The sequence below is a fragment of the Palaemon carinicauda genome, chromosome 28 (genome assembly GCF_036898095.1).
Source record: "Palaemon carinicauda isolate YSFRI2023 chromosome 28, ASM3689809v2, whole genome shotgun sequence".
Taxonomy (NCBI): Eukaryota; Metazoa; Arthropoda; class Malacostraca; order Decapoda; family Palaemonidae; genus Palaemon; species Palaemon carinicauda.
The window spans coordinates 48,855,863-48,880,979 of NC_090752.1; the positions used below are offsets into that span (position 1 = coordinate 48,855,863).

The 25,117-nt window shown below is 41.4% G+C and overlaps 1 long non-coding RNA gene across 1 annotated transcript in view; it reads right to left on the reverse strand.

The window, feature by feature from the left end:
• Nucleotides 1-1,264: 1,264 nt before the first annotated feature.
• LOC137621571 (uncharacterized) overlaps nucleotides 1,265-25,117 on the reverse strand; it is a 40,982-nt gene continuing 17,129 nt past the window's right edge. Inside the window, exon 2 of the long non-coding RNA XR_011040254.1 lies at nucleotides 1,265-1,759. This is a non-coding gene — a long non-coding RNA (uncharacterized lncRNA). The remainder of the gene's footprint in view (nucleotides 1,760-25,117) is intronic.

The following is a 25,117-nucleotide window of genomic DNA, read 5'->3' on the forward strand; positions in this document are numbered from 1 at the left end:
AATAAGGAAACCTGCCAAGACCTGGTAATTATCATTAAATCATGAAAAGGGAGGGGGGTGTTAGCCCTGAAGATAACGATGGCTGTAAAAGCCTGCCAGGAAGCCAAGAATTGCTCAGATCTGGATACAGGAGTCGCTGGCGCCAACAACGCGCCACCCTCAGGCAATAAAAAAGCAAATCTAAAAATAACGGGATGAAGATACGAAATTCTCCAACACAAAAGAAAAGGGTACACAACTTAGTCGATGAGGAAGAATTCGAAGCTTCCACGATCCCAAACCCACTCAAAAAAGCTATGAAAACAGAAAAAACTCCAAACAAATGTCAAGATGGTGCTGAAAGAAGGAATGGTTTTACAGGAAACATTTATTGTTACATTTATGTTGTCTATACAAATAAATGATGAAATTGTATTTGTGTCTTATTCGCCCCATAGTAGCTGAATAAAATTAGACAGTTCTTACTTATTTTCCTAAAAATAAGGTAAATACTTGAAGGTGCATATACGTGTGAACATAATTATTGAAAGATAATGACATTTGTTCCAACATATATACAAACCTTGTCGCTTCTATAGTCAACGATGACAATTCCCTACAGGGGGCAGGAAGCCCTAAGATTTTTCCAAGTTTAGTGGATATGACGAATAACGGTTCCGTCATATATTTATGTGGTCTGGGTGACCATATAGAAGCTGACTCAAGGTTAAGGCACTTGTACAAACCCACAGATACAGTACTTTCAAGTAATTCTCTGGTAAGCTTCTATCAGGATGACATGGCTTGAGCCCAAAAAACGGATTTTGAGGCAAAGCAAAAAATCTATTTTTGGGTGAGATGGCCATGTCGTCCTGATGTACCCACCTTCCTTTTCAAAGAAAAGGAGTGTACATACGTAACAATCCCCACCCGAAACTACTCTATCTGTAGCCACCATGCTTTATTGCTACAAGGAATGGGTAGCCATATTGGGCCCTGTAGTAGTACAGGAAGGGGATCCACCGGGTAACCTTGCTGATGGCTCCCCTTCAATTCCGCCACTCTTCCCCCTCAGAGCGAAAACTCTATTCGGGGTGAAGATTGCCATGTGTCGTATCAAGAATTACGTCCCGATATTATGCGATATCCTGAAGAAAATCTTTAAGGATACTTGTGCCAGGAGTTAGAATTCTGGAGACCTATGGTCAATTCTCTGTGAGTATCACTGTAGCTAAATATCCCTTGGAAAGCTGCCTAAAGGAACCTTCCATCAGGACGACATGGCTTGAGTCCAAAAACAAGATAGGATAGTATTTGAAAAAGAATTTTTTATTTCATATCTTCGATCTTAATGTGGGGGCTTACTGAATAAACTGTTCCTGGTGACTTAGTATTGATATGAGTGTCCAACATGTGAAAGTTTATTTTTTCTCATTTACTTTGGCTGGTTATTGCTGGTAAAGTCTCATTCAATATTGTAGGACTATTTTCTACCATTGTAATTTTATTTTTCCTTTGGAAAGATTATTTTTTTCTGTTCAAATTGTTGCCTTTTATAAGGTGTCATACGTTCCAGCCTGTAGGTTTTTTGTTTATTTTGTTCCAATGATCGCAAGGTGGACACCGAGCTTAGGAGTCTTTTGTTATTGCCACTGGGTAATCACTGGGAATCACAGGTGCTGTTTTCGTCAGAAAGTGGTAATAGGCATATCAATAAACGGGAAAGTCGAGTAAAGTCTTCAGTCTTCAACATTATCATTCCAGCAATCTCCAGCAGTCCCTGAAAAATATAAAATTATAAGACTGTCCCACCATAAAATTTTATACCGTATATCTAGTACTCACACCAATGCAAAACCAAACGTTCATTCTCTCCGCTAAATAGAGATTCAGGCTTTATTTTTTAACAACCTGCTTTATTCTAGTAGTAAACAGCAGAAAAATAAATTTACTTGACTAACCATGTACTGTATTGGTAAATACTACTGTAGTTTCCTTTTTGTTATTATGGCAAATACCATATGATTAAATTGTCACTAAAAATTAACTTTAATTAGATTAAAAGTTAACCCCAAAGTTTTTCTAGCTTTCTTACTCAGGTGGCCTTATGTTTAACACTAAGATTTTACTCCTAATGCCCTTTAGTGTTTTTTCGACAACTATAAATCAATGTGCTATACAAAGCAAAGTTAACACTTCTACAGTCGTTACATATGGAGATTTTTATGCAAATATTAATCTAAAATTAGTTTTCTAATACTCCCCTGCACAATTAACATCTGATGAACCTTACTGCAGCAACTTTCCTGTAATCTAATATACTACTTACATTAATCCATTTACCCAAGTATAATATACACACCAAGTCCCAAATGATATAAGATGTAAGTAGATATAAGGTAAATATTCATGTTAATTAGTAATAGAACTTTGATTCCGTCAATGAAATGAATGTGGTATTTCACAAGTATTATTATTATTACTAGCTGAGCTACAATCCTAGTTGGAAAGCAAGATGCTATAAGCCCATGGGGTCCAACAGGGTAATATAGCCCAGTGAGGAAATGTAATAAGGAAATAAAAGATAAGGGAAATAATGAACAATCAAAATAAAACGGATTTTGATGTAGGAAAAATCTATTTTTGGGGGAGATAGCCATGTCCTGATGGAAGTTCCTTTAGGCAGCTTCCTACTATATAATATTTCTGTGAGTGATATTACAAGAGAATTACCGTCAACAAAATAAAATATTTTAAAAACAGTAATAATCAACACAGATATTTCATATATAAACTATAAAATGACTTAGGTATGTCAATCTGTTCAGCATAAAAACATTTGCTGCAAGTTTGCACTTTTGAAGTTCCACAGATTCAGTTACCTGACTAGTAAGATCATTTTAACAGCTAGAATAAAACTTCTAGAATACTGTGTAGTATTCAGCCTAATGATGGAGAAGGCCTAACCATTAGAACACTATCTATAGTATTAAGAGCAGGATGGAACTGTCCAGGAAGATCTAAATGTAAAGGGTCAGATTTATGAAAAGTATTAAGCAACATGCATAACAAACTAATTGATCGGCGGTGCCAGAGATCAATATCTAGATCAGGAATATAAAATTCAATAGACCGTAACTTCCTGTCCAACAAATTAAGATGAGAAACGGCAGGTGAAGACCAGCCAGGAGAACAATACTCTAAACAAGGTAGAAAGAATTAAAACTTCAAATTGATTGATTACCAAAAATCTTAAAAGACTATCTCAATGAGCCAATTTTTTAGTGCAATGGAAGAAGAGAGACCTAATGTGTTTCTCAAAAAGTAAATTTGCTGTCGAGAATTAAAGCTAAAATTTTAAAAGTCATACATAGTTAAAGAAACATTATCAATGCAGAGATCCAGATGTTAAGGAGCTATTATCCTTGACCTACTAACAATCATACTTTGAGTTTTGTTAGGACTCAACCTCATGCCCCATAATTTGCACCATGCACTCATTTTAGCAAGATCTCAATTAAGGGATTCAACAACCCCAGATCTACATTCAGGAGATGGAATTGATGCAAAGTGTAGCATCATCTGCATACGCAACAAGCTTGTTCTCTAGGTCAAACCGCATGTCATGGGTATATAGTATGAAAGGTAATGGGCCAAGAACACTACCTTGAGGCACACTAGGTATTACATTCCTATACTCACTATGATGCCCATCAACAACTCTTGGCGATCAATTACTTAAAAATTCAATAATGATGCTAAGAAGCAACCCACCCACTCCCAACTGTGAGTTTGAAAACAAGGGCCTCATGATTAACACTGTCAAAGGCAGCACTAAAATTAAGGCCAATCATACGAATTTCCTGACCACAATCTAGGGATTTCTGCAGTATTGGAGATTATAAGAAGGGCATCACATGCTCCAAAGCCTTGACGAAAACCAAATTGCAAACTAAGGACTAGATGATTACCTTTAGCAAACCTATTAAGTCATTTTGCCAAAAGATGTTCAAAAACTTTAGATGTGGGAATTATGGAAATTGGGCGGTAATCAGTTTGACTTTAGCTACCACAAACACACTAACATTTTGGAGTAACATTATCAAATCTTCAACAAGTGCTAAAAGCTCCACTACTTGCTAACTTGAGCAAAATAACTTTAGAGCTAAGAAATATGCATTCTTTATAAAAAACAAAGGAAAAATACCATTTAGTTCTACACCTCCATAGGCCTCAAGATTCATCAAGAGCTCTTTAATTTCACGAGATCAAAAAGCTAAACTAGTTAGTTTAGCCTCCACCACTCACGTTCCCGGGTTGTACCAGAAAGGATTTCTCCCATGGTTAAATTGTATTCCTTATCAGTTGAAGGATAAACTCTGAGCAAACACTCTAAGCTGAAGATAGTTATTCAAAGTCAAATCTGATCTCTTACCCCTCCAAAGATGATAAGCCACCAGGTTCTCCAAATAAGCGAGTCTTCATTCATCATTGAACCATGGATAGTCCTTCACGCAGTACCTTAGCACACTAGAAGGGATATGCCTGTCAATTATGTTGACTATATTCTCATTCAAAAAGACATCAGGATCCACACTACTATAGAATTGTGACCAATTCAAGACCAAAAGATCACTCAAAAACCCATTACATTCTGCTTGCGATTTCGTATAAATCATACACGAGTATGATATACTGTATCAGGGACAAGCTGCTCAGTCTTCACTGCTAATGAAATCAAGGCACGATCAGATATCTCCACTGGAGAACCAACCTTACCTGTTATAATGCCAAAGGTGTCAGTGTATACAAGGTCCAAACAGTTGCCTGTCCTGTGAGTAGCTTCACTATGATTTGCTTACAGCCTGATTCAGAGGCAAAGTCTTATGCTCTTAAGCCATCAGGAAGAAGGAACAGAATTTAACCCCTCCCTATGGTGAGCACTGAAATCACCAAAGACAATACTTAGCCATATTGATAAGAAGAATCGAAAATAGAATCATCCACGTCTGGATTTCGATAGATCGAACACAAAGAAATAGCTATGCCTGCCACAATCTTATCACCTTAATCTCATGACATCCACATTCATGGCAGGACTTATGAGAAGCAGGGTACTCAGTGCTAACATACACCTAATAGTTGTCTATGCATGTCATTTGCTAGTTATCATGCATTAAAGTTTGTTTTAGTCGTAATATTTTTTTGGGGCGTGATCTGCTAGCTCAAATTTTGAGTTAAAGAGTAACCTGAAGTGCAATAGAGCAATGAGAGGCAACCAAGAGCATTTGGGACTTGAGAGATTGTTTTTGCACACAAAGGAAACTTATCTTCAGCAAGTGTAGGGAAGACCTGTTCCTGCTTTGATTATTGATATTGTAGTGGGGTAGTTGAGAGTGCATTGATGATTGCCCAATTATTGTAAAACTCATTTGAATTGAAAACTACAGTACAAAGTTCTAATACTCAACTGCACAATCAACATCTGGCAATGCTCTTCAGTAGGATGGGGGGCACAGATCAGTATGAAGCTAGGAAGGTTGTCTGTACTGTTAGCTTACCATATTTATTTTCACAGCATGTTCATCAAGTTTGTCATTAGTCGCCATGTCAGGGCAAATTCCACAGGGAGCTACTGTCTAGGAATCCTCTACAATGGCTCTGTTGATGAAGCCACAGGTGTAGTGGTACTCTTCCATCTGGCCGGTCATGTTTTGGAAACTTGAGACATTGGAGAGAGGTCCTGTACTCTACAATCTAAACCCTACAAGGTGTCACTTCTGATAAAGGGTTTGAATGGTGGTACAACATTGCTCTGTGCATTAAAAAAATCTCGTTGCTTCAAGATGTCACTTCCATTAAAGAGGTTCTATTGTTAATGCGAGAGGACTTGCACTGAATGACTTCTACCATTCAAAGGGTCACTTCTGTTGAGGGTTCAATCATCAGTGAATATATAATGTAAGACATCTCTTGTTCTGCCTACCAGCCGACTTCTGTGTAGAGGGAACAGTGATCACAGTGGTTAAACAATGACTGCCCGCATCATCATATACTAACTACATCTAGGGAAGTGACATACTGTATTTGACAGCATGTAAGACGCACCCTCATTTCAACCAGAGATTCAGGAAAAGAGTTTTTAGTGTATTTACACAAGACATCTCAAATAGTAAGAAATAATAGAATTGATAATAATGATGATAGTATTAGTATAATAATAGAATTAGTAATGATAAAAGCAATTTGGCAGTATAGACAAGTAAAAAGCATACACAAGACATCTCAATAGCAAGAATTAAGCAAACTGTTATTATAAGCATGCATAGCAATCACAATAATAAAAAATTGGACACAAACAATGCCAGCAGTGCATAAAGCAAATAGTAAGTTAAAGTAGAACCCCTTTCATAAAAGCATTCTGCCACTACACTTAAATATACAAGTAAACAAAAGGAACTGGCAATGATCAGGGTTACCAGATACCGTACTTAGTAATCAATTGTTGATCAATAAGGCTTCAACACGTACAATCATGAGAAAATCTACAATTCATGGAAAATGTTGTAAGGTCGTACGGCACTGGGTCCTACATCTGGCAGGCAGCGCTGACAACAATCATACTGTAGTTTTATTCCAGGCCAACAGATGGCATTACCAATAAGTCAGAACGCTTATCAGCCGATTTTAATAAAGACAAAAGTCAGCACTTCAGATTAGATTACTTTTTTACAAATTAATTTTTAAAGCACCAGTAATAATACAATACTACCAGCAATAAAAATAAAATAAAGATGCAGAGAGTTTAGGGCAAGTAAAAGTACCAAGCGTAAGGTGTGTTAGTGAGCGTCTGAGATAAGATTAGCCCCGGCCTACAAGAGGTCTCAAACTTCATGTAGAATGTATGACGCAGGGCAATTTTTTCAGCCAAGATTTGGATGAAAAAAAAGTGTCCTATATACCTTCAAATACGGGGACCTCCATATAGCAGCCTTTAGTATGAAAAACAAACATGTTGGTTGCACAAGTAACCATACCCCTAGTACTGTGGGCTCCTGATGCCCCGAGATGATTAAGTGGGCAAAGCCCCGACACCTGCTCAACGACCTGTTTCAGGAAGGCAGGCCTAAACATTCCTAGCCAAGGCCTTGTTTGGAGTTTAGGAGAGAAGAAAAGCCACCTAGAATGCAGCTGGATTGTCTTGGTCTTGTCCAAGTAGTAACGAAGAGCTCTTACTGGGTGGCACAGGAAGTGTCTGTTCTCTCTATCCACTGTCTCAGAATGAATTTCACAGTAAGAGGATTACTGTACAACTTCATCGCTTTGAATACTGGTAAGTAAATAAAATCCTTACCCTTCTAAGCCAATCAAATTTATGTTGCCTGCAATTCACTAACTCATTGCAGTTGCTAAGGCACATGAAAAAGCACTTTCATATACTGTATATGGTTGGAAGATCTGCTTATAATAGTGGTGGATCATACAGCACTTTAGTTAAAGCCTTGAGAACCACATCCAAGCCTCATGAAGTTTGAATTAAATCACCTTTCTAAGAACTAACACTATCTAAAATGATGGGTCCTCTAACATCTCCCTAAAAGCAATTCTGAATACTAAAGATAGCATAGCTCTGCATCCTCGGATGGCAGGAACGGTCAGGTTTGAAATTAGATTCCTTACACCACCACTTGAATATCTTCCACATGAACTGGTAGTTCACTAGAGTGGAAAACCTCTAAGACGTCTAAGTGAAGGGAACTCAGGCCACCTGCGTGAAGATGCCCAGAGCTCTGACAAATCTGTGATTAGCCTCCATGTAGTCAGTTGAAGAGGTTGTGATCAAAGATGAAAAATGTGTCGAGATTTGACGAGGTCCTGTCCGATACCTATCCCTGATGAATTAAAGTCTTCTGACACTTGTTGGTGCATAGTTCATTCAGGGTTCAGGATTTAGTCCCTTCGACAGAGTCAGCAGTCATATTTGCCTTGCCCATGATTAACTGGCATGTGTTCAGTTATTTACCTCTGCCCATGCCTGAACCTCTTGTGCGAGGTCATCCAATGTCTGTGACCTCTTCCCTCCTACCTTAGACGAGAAATAATCATAGAATTGTCGGAAAAGACTGAGCACAGATTTAAGTGGCCCACCTGGATGGCCCAGAGGTTCTTTCAACAGATTCCTTGGATTCCTGTGTCATTCATGTCCCAACCACAAACAGGTTGCCTATTGAACCTCTCCACCCAAATTCTTCAGTGTAAAAAAACAGCATGATATACTGTAGATATCAAGGAGAGGGGGGAGACCTTTCTTTTACAGGTTCACTGAATCTGCCCACCAGTTCTGTTGAATTGTATATCCATTGAAGCGGAAAAGGACAACACTCTTGACCCAAAAGTTTGTGGAGCTGGTGTTGCATTGGTCAGTCTCTCCTCCTCCCTCTGGGAACCAACAGGATAAGAGATGACAGGAGGCAAACAATTCTCCTCCACAGCTTAGCTGGAGATGCCTTTGTCAATTGACAAGTGAAATGCATTCCTATAACGTTGGGATGCAATCTTAGGTCGGGAAGGTGAAGTTTTCAAAATCAGTATTCAGTTCTTCACAGATAGATTGAACATGCTGGGGACTAGGACAGACTTCTCTGGATGCCCAGTTTGTACCAGAATCTCAGGACTACGTCCCTCGTGTGTATGGCTTCCTGTTCCAAGCTCATCAGGAAATGCCATTCATCCAAGTATTATCATCATCCTTACACCTCTAGCGGAGGGCTGATCCCACTGGTGCCATCAGATAACTGAAGAACTGTGGTGCAGTCATCAGACCAAAGCGGAGCTTTGAAGTGCCATACCACCTGTCCCCAGCAAAACCTGTGTGTCAAGACCAAGGATAGATGGGAACTTTGGGGTATGAGTCTTTCAGGGTGAGCAAGAACCAGCCAAATCATTGTATTGCCAAAAGGACCAACCTATAAGTCTCCATTTAGAAATAAATGGTTACAAAAGGGTTTAGACGAGAGGTTCTCCAAAAGGAGGATGCTTTTTGATGACAAACATAAGGCTATTGACACCCACCAAAGGACTTGGGCAAAGAATTCTATCTCTCCCTTTCTTCCCAGTTTTCCAAATTACAATTGATGAGCTCTTCCTCCCTTTCGAAAAACACTGGGCAAAACACTTATCAACTTTGCGGGCAAGTCCAAAACAGAAGGATGACCTGGAGAGCGCGAGTTGTAGGTGTCGGTGGGGTAGCCCAACGGTATTCTCTAGGGCCTGTCACGGCCCTCTCCTTTGATGAAGGGATTATCTAAATGGAAGACAGCCTGTGAATAGTGGTTTTCACACGCCCTTGTTAAATACACGACACCAACAGGGTGATCGCGCGAGGGTTGTAACCTCTGCATTCCATGCTTTTATCTTTCTCTAGTATATTTGGAAGATTTATATTAGAAAAGTGTAAAGAAGGACCCTTTTCACCGGGCGTCACAGGTCTCTCCCCAGAAATAGATTTTTCCTTCGTCAAAATCCCTTTATTGGTAAGGGTCAAATGCTGCTACAGGACTGCTCAATAGGGGTGGAGGTTGGCTGAAGGAAATCCTGTACCCACACCTTATAACCTTGACAAAAAAAAGTGTTGTGGTATGCAGCCCCAACCTTCCCACACAACAGCTGTAATTCCTATGGACCAAAAAAAATACAGTCTTAGATCCTATCTGTTCCCTACTTCCCAACATTGGGCTGGTAGACAGCCGAGGTTGTTGTTAGTCATAAAAGGACGAGAGGACAAGATTCCTGGTCCTTGGCAACAACCTACGTTTCATATTTGTAGAAAGCTGTGGCAAGCCTGTCCCTCCTCATCTATGATCAAGGACTGCCGGGCATTTGTTTGGGCTGGGTAAGCTGTTGTGCTTAGGCCACAGTCTGTAAAAGAAATGACAGACTAGTCTTCCCTCGTATTCGACTTTGAAGCGACCCTTTTCAAGGGATGAAGTGAGACAGATCTTTGCACAGCTGCTATGCAAAAAGAAGTGAAGCCCTTGACAATTCTAATGTCAGAAGGACGCTAGACAAAACGTCCTTCCTTGCCAATCATGGACGACTTGCAGGGGTTTATAGAATTGGCCAACTTATTGCAAAAAGATTTGTATAGTTCCAAAAGTTCCTAATTGAGAGAAAACCAATCATGTTCAGGTTTTCCTGAACTGTTCTCTTTAGACTGTTTGAGCTCGGTGCAGTCATCCAAAGATAACACTCAACCCAATTGGTGATGATTCTGGAGGTTAGTCATCTCCTCCCACAAAGAGTTGGGAAGTACTGGTGCCTGAGCTGGTGGATCCACTCCTATAGCCAAGCAAGTCTTCGGCTTTTGGCTAAAGTCTGAAACATAAAAGGAATGCTTGTTACCTTTTGCATACTTCAACTTCTTTGTGACTGAACCCCTGTTTGAGGAATTTTGTCGACCAGCATGGAATCTTATTTCTTTCCTTGTTGTGTCCCCTCTAGAATTCTCAAGACACCAACTGGAACTCTTTAGGTTGCAGCATTGCAATCATCTACAACTCTACAAGAGCCTCTTGGATGAAGGCTATCATCTTTCAGAAGGAACTAAGAATCTTTTCCTTCTGCCAACCTTTGGATGTTGTCCCCAACCTCAAGAGTGAACTTCCTAGCTGCCCTCATGAAGGCAGATTGCTCTGACTGCACCTTCTTAGGTCCAAGAACAAGAAAATGCAAGAGGCATGACTGGTGACCCATCTGGTACATAAGAGGACCTGGGCTTCAACCTTCTTAAACACAGAATACAACAGGGTGTTCTTTTGAACACATCCCTACCACATTCCTGATCCACAGAGGAATGAAAAGTTAGAATGTTCCCTGAACTTCCATCAAGTAGCTGTAAACTGCCCTCCCCCTCACAACCCTCCCTGATGAACTATTGTACCCTGCAGTAGATCGCAAGGATGATTTGATCCACACAAGAAGACTAGAAGGTGCAATCAGCCATGACCTTACTTGTCCCTTTCTAGCCCTATTGGAATTATTTCAGTCATTACTACCCTTAACACCTGACTGAAATAATATGGGAGTAAAACTTTACTCCATATCTGCTATGCTTTTTTAGCAGACTCGTACCCAGAACCCGTTAGGGCTGGTTCAGCGAGTGTCTTTCTGCACGGTGTGGAATGGGGAGGCCCAGAGCAGGATAACAGGAGCTGAAAAGTGGTTAGAGTGCCTGGTTGAGAGGCTACCCTCTCAAGACCAGATGCTACAGTATCAATACTGTATCATTATAATTTTATAATGATAGGTATTAACGATTGTCTATGTTTGGTTAATGTAGTTGGTGCATGTTAAAATTAATTTGTTTGCACAAGCACGTTAGAGACTACTGGTGAAGGTGGCCAGAACGGTGGCTAACTTCAGACATACTGGTTGAGGTTTGTGGTGGCGATGGTCACTATCATTTTCCCCAATATGAGGTGGGTATTAGTTGGTTTAGTGTAACCTAACATGTACGATTGTTTATATTGTCTGAATATTTTTCAGTATGATTGAACTCATTGTCAAAGTGATTACGAGTCAACACAAATTTACACAAATTATAGGATTTTGACTGGTGTTAAAAAAAAATGTCTTTTTACCAAGATGGGCGGATCTTGCACCAAGGGGGTGTGTTGGTTAACTCCGTAATTGGTGTTATGAAGCAGATGCATATTTTTGAGAGCAAAAGAACCAAATCTGAACTCGTGTTCTTGATTATAAAAAGATGAGCCGAAAGTCAAAGCAAGATGGAAACTTATCAAAGTAAAAAGTCTCGACCCGCCTGAATTTTCTAGCGATATGAGAAATTATGGCACTTAAGATGGATTATATGAGGTTGATTGTCCCTGTTTATGAGCAAGATACCTATGCATTTAAAAAAATGTTTGAGTGGAGAAGCACTGGCTTGCGTGGAAGGGGTAGAAGAATTTGATGAGATGTTCCAACGCCTTGATGATAAGTACGGTAATCCTTGTAAGCTAACCGAGGCTATTGCAAGTGAAATTAAAAGCCTTAAGCCACTGCACGACAGAGACTCAAAGAAGTTAATTCACATAATAAAGGTGGTTGAACATGCATGGCTGGATATGGGACAAATAAGTCTAGAACCTGATATTAAAACCACCTCTATTAAGACATTGGCGGAGCATCTTATTCCTCCCACTTTGAAACACAATTGGGTAGTAAAGGCGTAAAAGGTAGGAAACTAAATCTCTTTTTGAAAATTTACTTCAATTTTTGTTAAAAGAAAGGAAAGTGTGCAAGTATCTTGAAAGTGATTTGCGGTACACAGCTTCATTAAAAGTAGTACAAAATAAGTTACACGCGACAATACAAGTGAAAATGCGAGATACCCTCAATGAAAAATTCATTCAGGGGCAACAGAGTGTAATGATAAAGAATGTCTAGCCACAACGTCAAGGTTAGCTGCCCAAGTGTCGTCTTAAATGGTGTTAGTATCATGGAGACGTATCATGGAGACGTATCATGGGGTAGAGGGTTATTTATGATAAGTTTGCTCAACAGAAACAAAGCATGTTGTAAGTGTTAACTTGGGCCATTTTTCTAAGCTTTGCAATTTGTCTGGTGCCAGTTTCTGTGATGTAATGGTGAATGGTAAAAAGTGTGGTAGGGAACACTATAAAAGGTTACACTCACTTCTATATACACTTACTATCACTGATTTAACTAGCAATTTGGTGTCTACAGATGGTCATTTATTAATGATGAGAGGCTTAAGGTATTGACAAAAAGATTAATATACTATAGGACAGCAGTAGAAATGTTTTGCTAATCACTCTTCAAAAGGCCAAAGAATTAGGAGTTAACAGATAACCATAACCAAGTTGGAAATAAAACAGACAGTATCCTCTAAAGAGGATAAAGTTCCTGTGGTGGACACATAGATGAAATAACTACTACTGTTGAGAAAGTTGACACGAGAGTTGTTAGTGGTTTGTTCTAGTTTAAATGGTTATACCATCTCGAAACCATTTGGAATACATTTATTAACAGGAATTGATTAGTGGCCTTATGCCTACGTAATTGAGACAAATGGGAACCTATAACTTGTTTTGAACCAATTTGGCTATGTTGTTAGAGGATTTTGTCCACAATTAACTTCACACCATTATCAATCTAATGTCGGTGTAAGAATTAATCAGAGATATTACAGACATCAATGAGATCACTTCAGCTTCCAAGAAAACCATTAAAGACGTGTAGGATAATTACTTCAGCATTGAGAGCCTGGGCACTTCCTGTCACCCCAAGTGTTCTGGTTGTAAATGCAGTAATTGTACTCCTGGTCAAAGCAATTGTACCCTTAAAGAAGAAAGAATTGGCTCCAATATCAGACCGTTAATTCAGCCGAGAATAGATGGAGCGTCGCTTAACCCTGGATTAGAAATCCTAATCTATTAACTAATGATGTGTCTCTTGCAACAGCTAGGCTAACTGCCACGGAAAAAGAGATTGACCAAGTTAGGACTACTTTAGTGTAGGTCCTATCAGAATCAAATTCATGACATGATTGCACAGGGGGTAGCCAGGAGGCTATCCAAAGATGAAGTATACAGTATAGTTGTAAGTGACCTATATTCTACATAACCCATACTGAAGATCTTAAGCCTAACTAGCTCTACTCTCCTTCGGATAATGTTCAATTCTTCGGCAAGGTTTATGAATTTTTCTCGGAATGAAATGTGGGCGAAGGGTTCTGACATGCTAAATTCTGTTTTGGGCATTTTAGCAAGGTTCCGAGAAAACAAAGTAGCATTTGTGCGATTTAACCAAAATGTATAACACCATCTCTGTCCTTATTTGACCAACATCGTCATAGGTTTCTTTATCATGATTTCAAGGTTGAAGTCAAGACAGATCATTGTGTGTTGACTTGTGTCCCATTTGGAGACGAGCCCAGTGGAACTACTGCTATGCTTGCTTTGAAATTAACTGCAGAAATGAGTAAGGATGACTACCCAGTAGCAACAGATTATTGTGGATAATAGCTACGTTGACATATTGGGAAGCTGTGATAGCATAGACTGCAAATAAACTAATGAAACAAATTGAACATTACAGGTCGTTGAGGTTTTAAAATAAAGCATTGGATTGTCTAGCAATGAAAATCTTGAAAATTGCAAAGTTAAATTGACTAAAAGGGAAAACAAAAAGGTTTCAGGAATTGTGATGGATTCTCAAGAGACTGGTTGGTATATGAAGTTAAAATAAATTTTTCTCCAAAGCATACTGAACCTAACTTAGCACCAGACTATTTCATAGTTAATGTGACCCAGTATCTAACTTGAAGAATGTTGTCAAGTCAAATTGCATCTCAGTATCATCCTTTGGGACTAGTTTGTCTGGTAACTTTAAGAGAGCTAAACTGATGATGAGACAGATAATTTCTATTACAGAGGTGATTGAAGGAAACTTTAGCCATCATGATTGGGACAATGCAGTGTCAACAGATATCAGGAAGTGTTGGTGACAATTCGCCACCATTCATTTGCCGACGACGTTTAGCCACCGCCAGTTCGCAACCAGCTTTTCGCCACTTGGACCATTTCGCCACCAGAAACATAACTACAGCTATTTATTTTTTCCCCCCTCTGCAGTTTTCTTTTATTTTGGCAGTTTTAACTATTCTACAGCAAAGTGTAAATAAATATAAAAATTAAACATTTTATTATGTAAAAAAAGCTATAAGTAATTCAAACATTTTATTGTTCACGAACAAGTAAAAAAATTATATTGGTTTGCACCTAAAAAAAATAAAAACTTTAGTTCATTTGATAGTTATGGGCTATTCCTTTGAGATATTCCAAAGCGTCTCTTTCATTGTTGTACTCGAGAACAATCTTCTTTATTCTTTCATCAGCGCTTCCATATTTTTTCAGCTGTAATGGTGGTCTGAGTCCTGCTATCAGTTGTTCCATATAGAAATCTCTTCCTTTTTGTAATTTCATTAGAGTTTCTATAAATTTCCATATGGTTGGGTGGTTAGCTCAAAGTACAAAAGGAATTCTGTGATGAGCTGCTTCTGCGAGGTTATTTGTTCGATCTTCATCATTTAAAGTAGTTTCATATTGCGACCATACATCATGGGGATAAAAGGGTGACCTTCGGCGTCTGCTGTGCCTGTTGTAGATACCAATATAATTATATTCCAACCACTCTAATATTGGCATGAGTTCCTCAGGCAAAAAGTCAGAAAGTGCTTCTGTGTAAATGTCAAGTTCACAATGTGATACAAAAGCCAAATCAAGTATCATTCTGGCTTTTAAAGCAAAATCAGGTTATTATTGTACTGCCTAGTTGCTCCGACAGCAGCTATATGTCTTTGCATGCTTTGTGCTAAATTAAAAAAAAACCCCTTATTTGGACTCCCGGAAAGCATTCTGTCATAGCACCAATAGCTGCTTGTTCAAAGTCACAATGGATACACTCCGGTCTTAGATTAGGTACCAATGATTTAACCATTTCAAACATGCGTAGTTAAGTTGAACGTTGCTTATTTATTAGAAAGATAAACAGAATTGAATGAACAAGTTTTTTCCCAAAATACAATATACTTGCGAGAATAAAATAGGATCTATGTTGAATGTAACGTCAACAAACAATGTCGATTCTACTAGATAATGTACCCAGGATTCTCTTACAAATATATTGATTCGGTTACTTTCTGGACCACTATCAGCCAAAAGAAACCTTTTTTCCGATAAGTTATCAGGTTTATACATTTTCTATGCAGTTGGAATGGCCAACTGCAGAAGATCAGTAGGATTTGCTGGCGCAAAGCTTATATTACTTTTTCGACTAATTATTTTCTTCAAGCTGTCCAATGTTGGTAATAATGCTTGCACTGATAAAGGCAATCCAGATATACATTCATTCATAAGAACACTAGGTACTTCTTGTGATTCTTCTGCACAGAGCTTTAAATTTAATATTACCTTAGCAACTTTTACACTTGCGGCAGAGGCCAAATGAGTGTGTTCATTTATTTTCTTTATCACATTGCTATTCCTGGTGTGGATCCGTCCATTGCATCTTCCTCTTTGTTTGCAGTGCCAAAATTTGATGCTTGGATCACTCTTGGATGATTTATCAAAAAGGTAAATAAAACCATCGAGGTGAAATTTCTCTTTTCCGTGTTTGGAAAGAATATCTGTTACCATTTTGAGGGCTTGAGGAAGACTGATAAAAATATTAAGAAAATATTTACTCTTTTTTAAATAAAAAGTAACCAGACTTGTTATGCTTGTAAACAATCTAAGCAAACGACCTTGTTAAACAATAAAATTATTAAATCATTAAATATTCAGTTTTCTAGCCCCCCCCAAAATAAAAAAACTATTGCCCCATATGCTCGTAATGGGAGCACTTATTCTTTTGCCGGTGGCGAATCAGCAGTGGGGAAATGGCATCGGAGGCAACTGGGCGGTGGCTAACTGTCGGCGGCGAATCGGCAGCGGCGAATGGTCCCATCCCCATCAGGAATAAGTGGTCAAGTTATTTCTGGATATTATTTGAGCTTCAGTCTCTCAGTTCCCTCGGTGTGTCAAAGTAGAAGGTGCCATCAGTAGACCAACGCTAGTGATTTTCTCTGCTGAGTCTAGTTCTGCATATGGAGCATGTATTTATATTCGGTGAGAATTGTCAGACAGTGGATTTTGTTCCAGGTTGCTAATGGCAAAATCTAGACATGCACCACTCAAGCAGTTATCCATCCCCGGACTGAACTATGAGGCCTAAGTAGCAGCTAGAATGAGGGAAATTATAGAGAAGGAAATGAACTTTGAATTCAAATCAGTGATGCACATAGTTGATTCTGCAATAGTTTGTGCCTAAATTCAGAAAGAAAGCTATGGCTTTGGTACCTTTGCTGCTATAAAAAAGGATTTTGACAAAGGAAAAATCTATTTCTGGGGAGATACCTGTGACGCCTGGTGAAGAAAGTCCTTCTTTACACTTTTCTGATATAAATACTTCCAAATACAGTATACCAGAAAAATTTAAAGTATGGAATGCAGAGGTTACTACCCTCGCGCGAACACCCAGTGGGCGTCGTGTATAAAGCAGGGGCGTGTGAAAATCACTATTCACAGGCTGTCTTCCATTTAGATAATTCCTTCATCATAGGGAAGGGCCGTAACAGAGGCCCTAGCTACCTTACCTGCGCCACTCTACCGACGCCCGATGCTAGCCCCCTTTGATCTACATCCTTCTGCAAGAACTATGGCTTGGAAAGGAAAGGGTGGGGCAACGTAAGGGAAGGGTTTCACCGGGCGTCACAGGTATCTCCCCAGAAATAGATTTTTCCTTTGTCAAAATCCCTTTTCTGGGTCGACCTGTGACGCCCGGTGAAAATGTACCAGAGAATGCCTTCCAAGCCCAATAAACACTATCAAATAAAAGGGATAAAGTCAAACACCATGTACCAACAAAAAAATACTATGTTAAGGAAGGCCAACTAAAAATATAACACATTAGCCAAACAGGAATCCCAAAGATGGAGTGACAACAAGATGAAATGCAGGGAATCATCCCGAGAAACAAAACACAAACTCGACCCCTACATGGCTAAAGAATGGTAACATGAAATAAAATAAGGTAAGGTTAAACATACTAACAGGTAATAACCAGGGTAATGAAGTAATGGTAACATAAATCTAGGGCTAAACGACCCACCCAGGAAAGCGGCAACGTGGCAGGAGTGGCAGGTAGATGGGAGAAGGAGAGAGACGGATGAAAGGGAAGAGCAGAGAGATTATTGGGGGGAGATAAGACTCCCTGCTACAACCGTGGGGAATTTAAGGGCCTGTAGATTCTCCAAATAGTGGCATTTGAAAACTATAGGAGATTTCCAACCCGTATACTTGTTAAGGTCATCAAAGTCCATGTTTTGAAAGTAATTGATGGAGGTTGCTACCGACCGGATATCACGAGCATGGGGAAATGATTCCGGGTTAGCTTACTTAATAAAGTACAGGGTCTGTTGCCTGATGCCTTGGATGGAAACAGTGCCTCCTTGTTCTCTGAGAAACAGCGGGCCATACGAGCGGGTGGCGGTTCTAGCTAAAAAGGCCCTGAGTGTGGTGACTGGACACAGTAGTATCTTGGGGAAGAGGAATAATCTTCCAAGGGGACCACCTATCTTGCGGGTTCTCGTTTTTAGCTAGAAAAGCTCTGTCTGGAGAAAGTAGTACTTCGCCTGACGGGAGGAAATCTATATTTTCAGGATTACGTGAGAGAGCTGCCAATTCTGAGATTCTAGCACCTGAGGCCAAGGCCGTTAGGAATAAGGTCTCCCTAAGAAGAGTGATGTAGGAGCAGGATTCGTTATCCGTGTCGGAAGCTAGCTTTAGTATGTCTTTCAGAGACCAAGAGTCCTTTTGTGGGCGAACCAAAGGCCTGAGCCTAACGCATGCCTTCGGAATAGATGAGAAATAGGAATCTGCCAGGTCAATATTGAAAACCCACGAGGAAGATCTTTTTCAGAGCTGACTTAATCGTAGTTATAGTGCTAGCTGCTAGGCCCTTGTCAAATAGGGACTTAAAGAATGATATGGCCATATTAGAAGTCATGCGAGAATGTCCTCACTTCTTTAGGAAATCTGCTAATTTCTTACAGCTGAATCGTGCTGTCTAATGGTAGAGTCCCTTTTGTCTGACTCTATGAAGAGGACATTTTCTGGGTCAATGTTCTCGTCCCTGTGGGCTGCAAACTTCATGAAATCCACAAAGTTAGGGTTGTGGCTATCATTGAGAAATCTGACAGTGAGTTTGGACTAATTGGGTCAGCTTGGGGAATGGGATCCGGAAGGGACGGAGTTTCAACTCGCGGAGGAGTGGAAACCAACTGCTCTTTGGCCAGTGCGGTGCTACTAAAGCCACTGCCCCTTGGGAGGAGCGTACCTTGTGTAAGACTTTCATCAGAAGATTCACCGGAGGGAAAAGGTAAATCTTCATCCAACAGTTCTAATCCAGGGTTAATGCGTTCATAGCATATGCCTGAGGGTCCAGGTTTGGGGTCACATAACAAGGAAGTCTCTGGTTCAGTTGTGTCGCGAATAGATCTACCTGGAGACCGGGAACCAGCCTGGAAATCCGCCAGAAAGAATTCATGTCCAGAGACCATTCTGACTCCAGTGGTTTCGTCCTGGATAGTGAGTCCGCTACCACGTTCTGGACTCCTGCCAGGTGAGATGCTGGACTCCTGCCAGGTGAGATGCCGACAGGAACCAGTTCTTGTCTACTGCCAAGATGAAAATCGTGACCACGACTTGATTAAGGTTGGGAGATTTTGATCCACTTCTGTTTATTCGGTACACCACTGCCGTGCTGTCTGAATCTATCCTGATATGAGTGGACCATGGCGGGGAGAGCCGCTTCAGGATCAGGAATACTGCCATGGCTTCTAGTGCATTGATGTGGAAGTGTCTCATGGCGGGGGACCAGGACCCCTGAAACATCTGTTGGTTGTAATATCCCCCCCAACCACTCAGACACACGTCTGTATGAACCGTCACTTGTGGAGGAGGGAATTGCAGAGGAACCAATTTGGAAAGGTTCTCCGGTTTGGACCATGGCCGGAGTCTCTCTTTCAGGATTGAGGGGATCGATGAGACCTTGTCTCGTAAATGTATTGTAGCTCTCTTTCACCAAACTCGGTTCATGTCTTGAGTTTGACTTTCAATAAGAGGTCTGTCACCGACGCAAATTGAAGTAAGCCGAGGATTCTTTCCAAGGCTCTTCTGGACACCTGTTTGTGTTTGAGGAAGTTCTTTGTCTTGGACGCTATCTCTCTGACCTTGGAAGGAAGAGAGTGCCTGTGACTTGTGAGGTCCCATTGGATGCCTAACCATTCGAAGTTGCTTGCCGGTTGCTGGCGAGACTTTTGTAAGTTGACCTTGAAACCCAGCCTGCTGAGGAATTGGATCACTTTGGCTGTAGCTTTGTTGCATTCTGGGATCGACTGTGCCCAGATTAGCCAACTATCCAGATAGGCAACCACTTTGATCCCTTGGTTCCAGAGTTGTTCGAGCACTGTCTCCCCCCAGTTTTGCAAATATCCTGGGGGCTATGCTGAGACCGAGGGGCATGACTTTGAATGCGAAGGCCTTCTTGCCTAGGCGGAATCCGAGGTAGGGGGAGAAGTTCGTGCTACTGGGACGTGATAATAGCCGTCTGTAAGATCGATAGAGGTGGTGACGGCCCCACGGGGAAGTAAGGTCCGCACCTGCGAGACATTCAGCATACGGAACTTGTCGCAAAGAATGTAAGAATTCAGTTTCGACAAGTCCAGGACTACTCTCAACGCCGGCGAATTCTCCTTGGGGACTGTGAACAGGCGCCCTTGAAATTTTAATGACCGTACCCTCTTTATGGCCTCCTTCTTGAGTAATCTTTGGTGTATTCCTCCAAGATTGGAGTCGGTTTCTGGAAGAAGGTCACTGCTGGAGGTGGAGACCCTTGTGACCATTTCTGGCCTAGGCCTTTTGATACTATGCTGTGGGCCCAAGGACTGAAGGTCCATTGGTCCCGGAAGAGGTATAGTCTCCCTCCTACCTGATTCCGTTCATTGAGAGGGGGTGAATATAGACCCCTGTCCTCCACGAGGACCCCTGGCTCTTGACCCTCCGCGGTGGTGAAACTGACCTCTACCTTTGTTGCCGCCTCTAGAGTATCCTCGAAAGGTATTAGAGGGTTCGTAAGCTGGACTGAAGGCCGGGGAGGGCACCCAAGGAGCCATGGGGGTAGGATGGTTACCCTGAGGATCAGGAAGGTAGACCACCTGCGGTGGAGGAGCTGTATGCGGAGAAGCCGTCTTAGAGGTAGGAGTTGTTGACGAGTGAGGGCCTTGACGGAACTGACCACGGCTGGTCTTGTATGGGGTGAAGCGTTGTCTCTTCTTGAAGAAAGACTGCTTCCCTGAATCTACACTCCTTTTGGTCGAAAGACCCCATCTCGCTTGTAAGTTCTGGTTAGCCCTAGCAGCGTCCTGTAAGACCTTATCTACTTCCTCCTGTGGAAACAGGGTCTTGCCCCAACAGGAGGCGGCTATGAGCCTATTTGGCTCATGCCTAATGGGCGCTTCCGCCAGAACATACTTCCTGCAGTTTATCCGGGATGTCCCGAAATCGTGCAGGTCGAACCAGAACGCTTGGAGGTTGTTCTTAGCAAACACCCGGAATAGAGACTCATCCGGGTATAGAGAGGGTAACTTCTCTGCCGAGATCATGGTGTGAATCGATCTAGCAAATCTGTTTCTATCGTCGAGCTCCGACTTGAGAAGGTGATCCAGTAACTAGGGGAGCTGCTTAGAGAAGAGAGATGAGGCGCAGTCCGGGTCGAGCTTACTCACCGAAAAGGTAGCAGAGGCATCCTTCCAAAGGGTGGAGGAGCCCGGAAGAAGCAGCGAGGTGGGGTCCATCTCCTTGAGGACAGGCACAGGGGAGCCCTCCTTGGCCGATTGGATGGTCAACTCGGCCACTTTATCCGTAAGAGGAGACGGAACGGATTGAGTCGTGGTAAAAATTGTATAGGAACCTTTTGGGGGGGGGGGGGGGTCAGTTTGGAGTTGACGCAGCCCCAGTCGGCAAGAGTCCTAACCCAGACAGCTTGGGCTTGCTCCTTAGGGAAGATGACAGTCTCTTTAGGGACTGTATCCCTCCTAACAAGAGCATGTTCCTTCAGCTGGACGAAGCCATTGAAGGGGAACTGAAGCCCCGGAGGGTAAATTTCAAGATCATCTAGAGGGTGGGTCCCTAATCCCTCTAGGGTTAATGCACCATCTATGTAGGGTGCATGGTGAGCGAACCTCCCTGGGTTGTTCTTCTCGAAAGGAGGCGACTTAGAAGAATCTGGGGCTGCCGGAGGTGCAACCTGGTTCCCCGCGCGGATTAGATTGGCCACTACAGCCTTCAGCTCTGTTATTGCCCCAGATTGTTGTTGTATCTGAGTCTTCACTATCTCTTTTATCATCTCTGTCAACGGGGGTTCCGAGGAACTGATCTCCGAGGAACTGATCTCCGACGAAGCCTTAGCCTTAGCGGACTTTCCTTTCTTGGAAGGTTGAGGTCTGGATCCCATAGGGATGTCGGGAGTATTGGAGGGTCCTGGGACCGGAGATATAGAGACTGGCGAAGCTGAAGTACGAGACTTAGGTTTGTAATTGCATAGGGGCTTTACCTTGGGTCGTACAGGGAAAATACCCCGATAGAATCAAATATCAATATTACAGAAAAAGAAAGTAATTCAACACAAAATATGTTATCACCATATCAATGAAAATTGAAAATACTCACATCGTCATTCCACAGGATTGACGTAAGGTCATAACACAGCGTGCATTCCTCCGGGAACCACACCATGTAAGGGGATTGGCCCGGCTCAGACGAAGGGGATGGCACAAGGAGCGTGAGACCGGCAGACATCGTGGCCTACCGGATCACTAAAGGAGGCGGAGCAACCCTTGGCAGCACACCAAACTTTCTGTAATAAAAAGAAGACATAAGTCTGTATGCTCTCGGGAACTCTGATATAACAAAAGAGGTTATAAAGAGTGAGAATAATTATGATATTTAAGGTTCGCATGAAAAAGGGCCGAAGCTCCGTTGTAAATACTACAATAAATAAACGAGTGAACCCACTACGTAGTGTGACGGAGTAATCTATAGTAAGTGAGCCGGAGCTCATAGTAATTACATAAGAACAGTGACTAGTGATTAGAAGATCTCCGGGGATGCCGGAGATCCGATGGTAGGTCTTTGAAATAATAAATACCCCCATTACATCATATAAACAAGTAGAATGATCTACGTAAGAACTCTGAAGGAGAACTCACTCCGTAGTGCGGCGGAGTAATCTATAGTGAGCCGGAGCTCGTAGTACTTACATAAGAACAGTGACTAGCGATTGGAAGATCTCCGGGGATGCCGGAGATCCGATGGTAGGTCCTTGAAATAATAAATACCCCCATTACATTATATAAACAAGTAGAATGATCTACATAAGAACTCTGAAGGAGGAGGGTGAATAAGTCGTGTGGGGAGGGCCGAAGCCGGAGTAAAGTGCAAGAGATACCGAGGGGCCGAAACCCAACCGGAGGAGTGCACCAGAATAACAGAAAGGTACGTGTTCCCAGTTCATAGCATGGCGGAGTTGGATAGGGGTTCAGATCCAGCTCCCAAGGCCGTAGCGGGGAGAGGATGGAACTAGGGGAACTAATGATGACTCAGGGCCATCCAAATAACCAATACAAGAGTGTCACACACGACAGGACCTATAAAAACACTGGCCCCAAAGTACACTAAAAGTAACCACAAGATAAACATTTAAATAAAAACAAAGCGTAATTCCCGCAAGGGGAAGAGAGAGAGAGAACCCGTGGTTGTATGAACAGAAAACGGGCACTCCAGCTCTCGTACTAGGTATAACTAACATAAAAGAGAGAGAGAGAGGGAGACACGTGACCATATGAACAGAAAACGGAAACTCCAGCCTCTCTCTCTCGTGGTTACTATAACAAAAAAAAACCAACCTTAAATCAAAAACAAATAAAAGTCCATGACCAATAAAAAACAATAAAAAGAGACGAACGAAGAATAGCGAAACGAGAACGAACAAGTGTGAAAATTGACGAAATTATGATACCGCCAAACGGCATAACTCAATTATAACAAAGCCCCGAACGCTATTCTTGGTTTGACCAGACAATGGACTCGTAAGCGATAAAAAGTACCAAGACTGAATATATATACGGTTCAAAATATAATAATATAAATGGCATAAGGCTTACGAATATAAAGGATAATGAACCTAAGATGACACGAGTACCAACGGGCATAACAAGTTAAACGTAAAATCGTAAACAAGAACAATGGCCGCCATCGTCTGAGGAAGGCCAAAGCTGAATGCACTAAAAACACTAAAATAAACAGAGATAACACTAGCCCGGTACTAACAAACCTGTCAAAACAATCTATGGTACATACTTAACATTGGTGCAGGCGCAAGAGGAGCCTCGGTCATGATGAAATTACACAAAAATAGTGAAAAACCAAGCGCCACACAAAAAACAAAACTACGCCTACGAAGTCCAACAGAAGGATGTTGATCAGAGGGCGCTAGCATCGGGCGTCGGTAGAGTGGCGCAGGTAAGGTAGCTAGGGCTTCTGTTACGGCCCTTCCCTTTGATGAAGGAATTATCTAAATGGAAGACAGCCTGTGAATAGTGGTTTTCACACGCCCCTGCTTTATACACGACGCCCACTGGGTGTTCGTGCGAGGGTAGTAACCTCTGCATTCCATACTTTAAATTTTTCTGGTATACTGTATTTGGAAGTATTTATATCAGAAAAGTGTAAAGAAGGACTCTTTTCACCGGGCGTCACAGGTCGACCCAGAAAGCAAATTTTAACTACTATTAATGTTTAGTTTCTCAGTAATACCTATTGGCTCAGTACTTTTGCCAAAAAAAAAAAAAAAAATGGATAAAATGCATCTGGTTAAGACAAAAGCATTTGTAAACTAAATATTAGAAGAGGCATAGGATACTTTGCCAAACTTGCCCTTAAAATTACAAATTTAAATAATGTAAAAACTGGTTATAGAGCTTAAAAGTTTAATGCAGAACTAAGCAAGAAACTAAACTAATTGAATTAATACTGTACATAAAAAAGGGATTTTGACGAAGGAAAAATCTATTTCTGGGGAGAGACCTGTGGCGCCCGGTGAAAAGAGTCCTTCTTATGTATCTTTTCTGATAAAACCTTCCAATTATACCAGAGAAAGATAAAAGCATGGAATGCTGAGGTTACTACCCTCGCGCGAGCACCTTTTGGGTGTCGTGTATAAAGCAAAGGCGCGTGAAAACCACTATTCACAGGTTGTCTTCCATTTAGTTAATTCCTTCGTCAAAGGGATGGGCCGATACAAAGGCCCTAGCCAAGCACCAGCGCCACACCACCACGCTACGACGCGAGTGCCATCTGAACAACATCCTTCTGTAATGGCCATGACGGCTTGTAAAGGAAAGGGTGGGATCGTGTAAAATAAAGGGGAAGGGTTTCACCGGGCGCCACAGGTCTCT